This window comes from Chelonoidis abingdonii, chromosome 19, assembly GCF_003597395.2.
Source record: "Chelonoidis abingdonii isolate Lonesome George chromosome 19, CheloAbing_2.0, whole genome shotgun sequence".
In the NCBI taxonomy this organism is placed as follows: Eukaryota; Metazoa; Chordata; order Testudines; family Testudinidae; genus Chelonoidis; species Chelonoidis abingdonii.
Genome location: NC_133787.1, coordinates 355025 through 363323, shown reverse-complemented (window position 1 = coordinate 363323; position 8299 = coordinate 355025).

Below are 8299 nucleotides of genomic sequence, written 5' to 3'. Positions count from 1 at the left end.
GGTTCTCCGTGGAGAACGAGCTTGTTCTTTGTTGCTTGTGTGCATGAATCAATAAAGAACTTGGTTTCGGACTTTGCTGGGTTGCTTGTCTCTCTTGCGGTCGGACAACAAACTGAAAAGTCTGGGATAAAGATAAACCCGAGAGATTTGGCGACTCCGTCGGGACCCGTCTGACTCTCCGGCGAAGGGGTCCGTCTCCAAACACCATGCAGCGCGCATCCTTCAATTGAGAGGAGCCTTGCCTAGGAGTCGGATCTCATGCTGGCGATAAGGCGTCGTCTTATGAACCAGCCTGAGCCCATTTAAATCCTGCAACGTCCACCTGCCCTTTGAGCAGCAGTCACGGGAACTAGGTAAGTGAGCGCTCGGTACAGGAAAATGGGACAAGGTGGCAGTAAATGCCCAGGGGACGCCCTGTTATCTCTCATTCTGAGAGATTGGAAGGATATATCTGGGACGGCCAGATTGTCCCAGGCTAAGATGAGAGATTTGTCTCGGATCTAATGGCGGTCATTTATCTCTCATTTGTCCCCAACTAGAGACTGGCCTGAGTGTGGAACCTTTTCCACAGATAGGATGAACTCCTTAAGGGATATTTTGGCCCATCTTAGACCGGGACAAATGGATTATTTGTTTGAGTGGTATAATTATAAACCCATGGAGGGACGAGTGGCTATTGAAGCTGTTTGTATGGAGAACTCCTGTAAAAATCTCCTGCCATATGCCCCAAAACCGCACTGGGAGGAGGACGATTTTGTTCCTGTTCTTCCCCCTGTCTGGCGGAGTGCAAGGATTCAAGAGCAGGCTCAGGACAGTTCAGGGACAGAGGAGAATAAAGGGGAAGCTTAGAGTAATGTTCCCTCATCTTCAGAGAGATCAGTCAGTCTCACCCTCCCTGCCCAGTCTTCAGCCAATCTTCATCAAATTCAGAGGGAATCTGACTCCATGGGGGAGAATGCCTCTGAGACAGACCTGGCAATACAAGCCCTGTTAAGAACTTATCTGGTTCCACTGGTCGCTGGGGGACATCAGATGGTTTTTACCCATACCCCATTTGCAACTTCAGATTTGCTTAATTGGCAACGTACTATGCCTCGCCTGCAGGACAATCCTGAGGCAGTGGAAAGAATGTTCCACACAATCTTTTCCACTCATGTGCCCACCTGGGCAGATGTTAATCAGTTATTAGATACTCTCATGACAGAAGATGAAAGACAAAGAGTAAAAGAAAAATCTGCAGGTCATCTGGATGTTCCTTGGCCAATTACTGACCCTAATTGGGATCCTAACACTCCGGCTGGCAAGGTACAGCTGGATGGATTTTTGAAAGCTGTTTTGAGTGGCATTAGAGACGCAGAAGAGGCTACTCCAAATTGGAGCAAGGTGACTGCTTGTGTTCACCCCTCTGACCTTTGTGCCCGACTGATTCTGTGAAGTTAGAAAGCATGGGAATTTGAATCCTGAAACTGATCATAGAAAGGAGATGGTTAAAATGGTTTTCATGTCACAGTGTGCGGAGGATATTGCAAAGAGATTTAGAGAGCATCCAGACAGAATGCAAGGGGAAAGTTTACCTGAGGTAGTTAGCATTGCTACTAGAGTGTCTAATGGGAGAGAGGAGAAGAAAGAAAAAGAGAAAAGGAAGGAAAGGCAGAAGGACATAAGGGAGCAAGTGTCACTGTTGGCAGCAGCAATGACCGGAGGAAGAGGCAGAGGTCGTGGATGGAATCGAGGTGGATGGAATGGAAGGGAAGAGGAGCAGCAGTGAGAGGCAGAGGACGTGGAGAAGGAGTTAGAAGAAGTGGTTGTCATCATTGTGGTGCAGAAGGACATTGGAAGAGAGAATGCCCAGTGCACCCTAAGAAGGGGTATAAGCCAGAGGCGGCAGAGCAGTTCGCAGAGTACAGCGACTGAAGGGAGGCGCCGCTCCCCTGGAGTCCTGAGATTTATGAGGCTGGACTTGTGCAGTTTAAATGTGATGCCCGGTTCCCTGTGATTCTCCTTAAAATAGGGAACGAGACTTTTGAACTGTTAGTGGACACCGGTGCTACTCATTCAGCCATATCCAAGGGAGTGGCCCCAAAAGGAAATATTGAAAAATGTGTGATGGGAGTTACTGGAGAGACAGAACCATGTTTTATGACCAGCGATTGGATGGCCACTTTGGGCCCTTTAAATATTCAGAATTCCTTTTTGCTTATGAATGGACCAGTAAACTTGCTTGTGCGAGATTTGCTGTGTAAATTGCATGCTCTAATTTTTTGTAATCCAGATGGCATCATTCCCATTAGAAAAGGCATATTTGTTGGCAGGGCTGGAGGTTCAAGAGTTCAGTAAAGATCTCCCTATGCGAGTGCAAAATGAAGTTAACCCTGTAGTGTGGGGAGGAAAATATGCAGTGGGACTAGTAAAATCAGCTCCCTTTTTAAGTCTGACAGTAAAGATTGATTAGTCTCCGCCTCCTCAGAGACAGTACCCTCTGAAACGTGAAGCCGTTCAGGGGCTAGGACCTCTCATAGAGGATTTGAAGGAAAAGGGAATCCTGGTGCCATGCGTCTCTCCTTGCAGTACCCCTATTCTGGCTATTAAGAAGCCTCAGCCTCGGCCAGATGGAAAACTGGTGTATCGAATGGTTCAGGAACTGAGACTAATTAATCAATATGTGATCCCAGAACACCCTGTAGTGCCAAACCCTAGCACTATACTGGCAATGATGCCGCCAGACGCAGAATGGTTTACTTGCCTGGATTTGGCAAATGCCTTTCTTTTCTGTACTGGTTGCACCAGATAAACAGTACCTTTTTGCATTCACCTGGGGAATACCAGGTGCAACCGGGCAAAGGGGGAGGAACAGGAAATTCCACCCCCAGGGCAACTTACATGGACTAGAATGCCCCAAGGGTATGTGGAGGCACCAGAGGTGTTTGCTAGAATTTTAGCAGAAGATTTAAAAGATGTCCAGTTACCGCAAGGCTCTACCTTGGTAACTTATGCTGATGATATCAAAAACACAGGAAGATAATGAAATTGATTCCATCTATCTACTTTATCAGTTGTTAACAAAGGGTTCTTCTTCGAGTGGTTGCTCATATGCATTCCATTTAGGTGTGTGCGCGCCGCGTGCACAGCCGTCAGAGAAACTTTTTACCCTAGCAGCACTCGGCGGGTCGGCCGGGCGCCCCCTGGAGTGGTGCCACCATAGCGCGTATAAATACCCCGGCCGACCCGGCCACCCCTTAGTTCCTTCTTACCGCCCGTGTCGGTCGTTGGAACAGTGGAGTGCAGTTGCCTGACCTCCACATTCTTCCCTAGCTACTCGCTTATCGCTGTTCTTTGTTAGTTAATCGTTTCGTTTACATAGTTAATTAGTTTAGAGTTGAGTAAAATAGTTTAGTGTAGTTGATTATAGTTTTGCGCGTGGTCGGGGACTTTCCCCTACCCGCGCCCTGTACCGAAGCCAGCCCTGGCTCCCGGGATTTAAGCAATGTTCGGCCTGTAATCGGCGATGCGACAGGAATCCCACGACTCCTGCTCTGAAATGCCTGGAGAGTCGCACTTACGTCTAAGTGCCCATCTGTAAGCATTCAATGCCGGCTCACCAAAAGGAAGGGAACTTTAGACTCAGACAGCTCCTTCATGGAGGCGTTGACACCGGCACTCGAGACGCCAGCAATGGCGGATGAGACCGCTCCCCCGGACCGTTCCACTTTCGGTACTGGTAAGGACGGCCCCTCGGCACCGCCGAGCACACGACGACCGATAGGCACCTCCGCGCGCTCCCTCTCTCCGAGGTCGAACGTCGGCCAAGCCTCCGGCGACCCCTTCTGCAGCCGCCCGAAGCTAGACCTGCGCTGAGCAGACCGCCCGGCACCGACGCCCTGGTTGCGGCGCCCACAAGATCCGCCCGTTGACTCCAGCCCCGCGCGGCCGTCGAGTCCGGCGCCAAAAAGCTCCCCGGCCCGGGCCGCGGTCGAGCTGGCGTTTGCTTCCACACCGGAGACATTTCGCGGCACGAACCTGCATCCATCACGGTGCCGGCACCCCTCATGTACCTCAGTACCGCAGTCGTTTGACCCTCTCCAAGGGCAACGCCTTTCTCGGCCGCCCTCCACCACTGCTCCGGTCAACCCTCCAGATCTCGTCTCCTCGCCGCTCCTTCACAGCACCGCTCACCAATCGCGGCAACCTTCAACCCGCGGCAACCGCTCCAATCGCGGCGCCTACCGGCTCCCAATCCACGCAGCACTCTAACGCAGCGGCACACCGCTCCCAATCGTTGCCGGCAACCGTCTCCCTGCGGCACGTACGCGCAACCGCTCCGAGTCAACGGCACTGCTCACTCACGGCACCGCACTCCGAGTCAAGGCCCGCTCCCAATCGCGGCACTGTTCACCGCGCCCGACGCTCGGTCAGGTCGCGGACAAACCGTTCACGCGCCGGCACCGTTGCCGACTGCGCACCAGACCGCTCACCATGGTACCGGCTTCCAATCACTAGGCATCTCAGTTCTCCACGGCAGCGCTCCCAATTGTGGCAACCTGCTCCCAATCGCGGCACCGTCGCACTCGGCACCGCTCCCGCTCGCCTCAGGCATCCGCTCCCGCTCGCCTCCGGCGCGGTCTAAACCGCTCCTCCCGCATTATTCGCGGCACCGGTCGAGCCCCGCACCACCACGCAGGCCGATTTCCTCCCGGAGCAGATCTCGCCGTCGAGGCTCAAGGTCTCGGTCGACCTCCCGGCTCCAAGCCGGGCGCAGGTCCCGGTCTGGCTCCCGGTACCGCCACCGGTCCCCAAGACTCCAGGCTGCAAGGTCCATTGGCACGTCGGTGCCCACCTTTGCGGCCCCTCTGTGGCCGTCCGGTCAAGAGTCTGCTTCCTCCCGGGCAGGTAGCAGCTATAGCCGGGACCGAGACGTTGATTTCCCCGTGGGACTCTTTCAGGAGGGTCGTCCCCACGACCCCGCGCAGCAGCAATGGCCCATGTGGACACTCTAGGCTTACCATCAAGCCCAGGGTGCTCCCCTGGTCCTGGCCCCTGCACCTGCTCCAGAACGTCGGGCGCCAGAGGCTACTATATCCCGCCCTCCTCCGCAAGACGCAGAGGATCATTCTATTCATCCTCTACACTCCCCGGAGTCTTTCCAGCAGGATCCACAGGGGACGAGTCCTGTCCAGGACCCACTTGTTCCGGGCATATCCTCCTCCTCTTCTCCGGATGAGGCCGTGGCGGGCTCCTCTTCCTCGGGGCCACCGCCGATCGATTTGCGAGCCCACCAGGAGCTCCTTCGCCGGGTGGCCCTTAACATAGACCTCCCGGTGGAGGAAGTGCCGGAGGTCGACGATCCGGTAGTCACTATTCTGGCTGCCGATGCCCCAACGCGCATAGCCCTCCCATTCATTAAAACTATACAGGTGACTACTGATACCTTCTGGCAGTCTCCAGCATCCATCCTACCGACGGCAAAAGGTGTGGAGTGGAGATATATATGGTGCCCTCCAAGGGTTACGAACACCTGTACGTCCACCCACCCCCCTCCTCGTTAGTTGTCCAATCAGTTAACGAGAGGGAGCGCCATGGCCAACAGGCGCCGGCACCAAAATCTAAAGAGGCTAGGCGCATGGACCTTCTAGGCCGTAAAGTGTATTCAACAGGCGCCTTACAGCTCCGAGTGGCCAATCAGCAGGCCCTCTTAGGCCGATACGGCTTTAACACCTGGTCGGAGGTTGGCCGCTTTACAGAGTTGCTGCCCCCGGACTCACGCCAGGAGTTCGCAGCCTTAGCGAACTTAAAGGGGACTTCTGCCGCTTTCGGCAGGCTTTGGAAGGTGAGGTCTGTTATCGGAAAACAAACCCCGGCCTCAAGGGTAGTCCTGCAATGTGGTCTGCAGTACTGGGGTAAGGTGGAGCCTGGAGCCAGAAATCGTCTCAGCGTAATTCGGAGGCTAAGTCCAGCAGCCGGAGTCGGCCGGTCGGGCAGGCTTGGAGGAGGTCCTGCCATCTTCTTGCCTCCTACAAAGGCTGCGAACTCCTGGCGTGAGTCCGGGGCAGCAACTCTGTAAAGCGGCTAACCTCGACCAGGTGTTAAAGCCGTATCGGCCTAAGAGGGCCTGCTGATTGGCTCCGGAGCTGTAGCCGGCTGATAGACTTATACGGCCTAGAAGGTCCATGGCCTAGCCTCTTTTGATTTTTGGTGCGCGCCTGCTGGCCATGGCGCTCCCTCTCGTTAACTGATTGGACAACTAACGAGGAGGGGGTGGGTGACAATAGTGTTCATAACCCTTGGAGGGCACATATATCTCGCTCCACACCTTTGCTGTGGTGGATGGTGCTGGAGACTGCCACAAGGTATCAGTAGTGCCTGTATATTTTTATGAATGGGAGGCATGCGCGTGGGGCATCGGCAGCCAGAATAGTGACACCGGGTCGTCACACTCCGCCACTTCCTCCACCGGAGGTCTATGTTAAGGGCCACCCGCGAAGGAGTCCTGGTGGGCTCGCAAGTCGATCGGCGGGGGCCCTGAGGAAGAGGAGCCCGCCACGGCCTCATCGGGGAAGAGGAGGAGGATACCCGGACAGAGGGTCTGGCAGGCTCGTCCTGTGGGTCCTGCGTAAAGACTCGGGGAGTGCAGAGGATGATGGCATGATCTCTGCTCGGAGGGGACGGATATGGTACCTCTGGTGCCCGACGTTGTGGAGCAGGTGAGGGCGAACAGGGGGCACCCTGGGCCTGAGGTAAGCCCAGGTGTCCACAGGCCCATGCTGCTGCGCGGGATTGGGAGCGACGTCGTGGAAGAGTCCACGGGAAGTCACGTCTCGGTCCCGGCTATAGCTGCTACCTGCCCTGGAGGAACAGACTCTGAACGGACGGCCAGGAGGGGCGCGAAGGTGGGCACTGACGTGCCAATGGACTGGCCGACGAGTTTGGGGACGTGGCGTACTGGAGCCGGACCGGGGACATCCGCCGGCTGGTGCGGGAGGTCGACGGGCGGACCTCGAGCCTCGACGGCGAGATCTGCCTGGGAGAATCGGCCTGCGTGGCGGTGCCGGAAGCTCGACGGTGCCGCGAATAGCGGGAGGGGAGCGGGTTGAGACTGGCGCAGGCAGCGGGAGCGGTCGCGCAGGCGAGTGGCGGGCGGTGCGGAGAAGGTGCCGCGATTGGGAGCGGTGCAGTGGGAGCGGTGCCGCGACGGATCGCGGTGAACGGTGCGCGGTGAACGGTGCGTTCGATGGGAGCGGTGCTCGTGGTGAGCGGTGCCGCGACTCGGAGCGGTGCCGGTGCTGGAAGTTGCCGGCATGCCCGGAGTTGGAGCGGTGCGTGAAGAGTGAGCGGCGAGGGAACGAGATCTGGAGCGATTGACCGGAGCAGTGGTGGAGCGGCCGAGAAAAGGGGTTTGCCCTGGAGAGGGTCAAACGAACTGGCGGTACGGAGGTACATGAGGTGCCGGCTCCGGTGATGGCAACAGGTCTCGTGCTGCCGAAATGCTCCGGTGGAAGGCAACGCCAGCTCGACGCGGCCGGGGCCGGGGAGCTTTTCGGCGCCGACTCGACGGCCCGCGCGGTGGCTGGAGTCAACGGGCCGGATCCTGGTGGCGGCGCAACCGGGTCGGGCGGCGGTCTGCTCAGGCGCAGTCTTAGCCTTCGGGCGGCTGCAGAGGGGTCGTTGCGGGCGTTGGCGCGACGTCGACCTCGGAGAGAGGGAGCGGCGGAGTTGCCTCGGCGTCGCGTGTGCCGGTGGCGAGGAGCTTACCGGCACCGGACTGGACGGTGCCGGGGGGCGGTCTCATCGCTTGCGGGCTCGTATCGTGCCGGTGTCCCGCCCATTGAGGAGCGCGTCTGAGTCTAAAGTTCCGCTCCTTTTGGGTAGCGCATTGAATGCCCTTACACGATGGGGCACTTAGACGTAAGTGCGACCTCCCAGGCATTTCAGGCAGGGATGCGTGGGGATCTCCTGTCGGCACGGACGATTACAGGCGAACATTGCTTAAATCCCGGCGAGCAGGCTGGCTTCGGTACGGGCGCGGTAGGAAGTCTCCGACCCCGCCAAAACTAATAACAATACACTAACTATTACTCAACTACTAACTAATTAACTATGTAATACGAAACATATTAACTCAGACCCAAGAACAGCGATAAGCGAGTACTAGGGAAGAAGTGAGGTCAGGCAACTGCACTCACTTCAGCCGACGCTAAGCTCTGTCATCCACTGACGCAATGGCCCGGGCGCGAAGAAGGCGAAGGGTACGGGTCGAATCGAGATTATGCGGCGCCGTGATGGCGCCACTCCAGGGGGGCGCCCA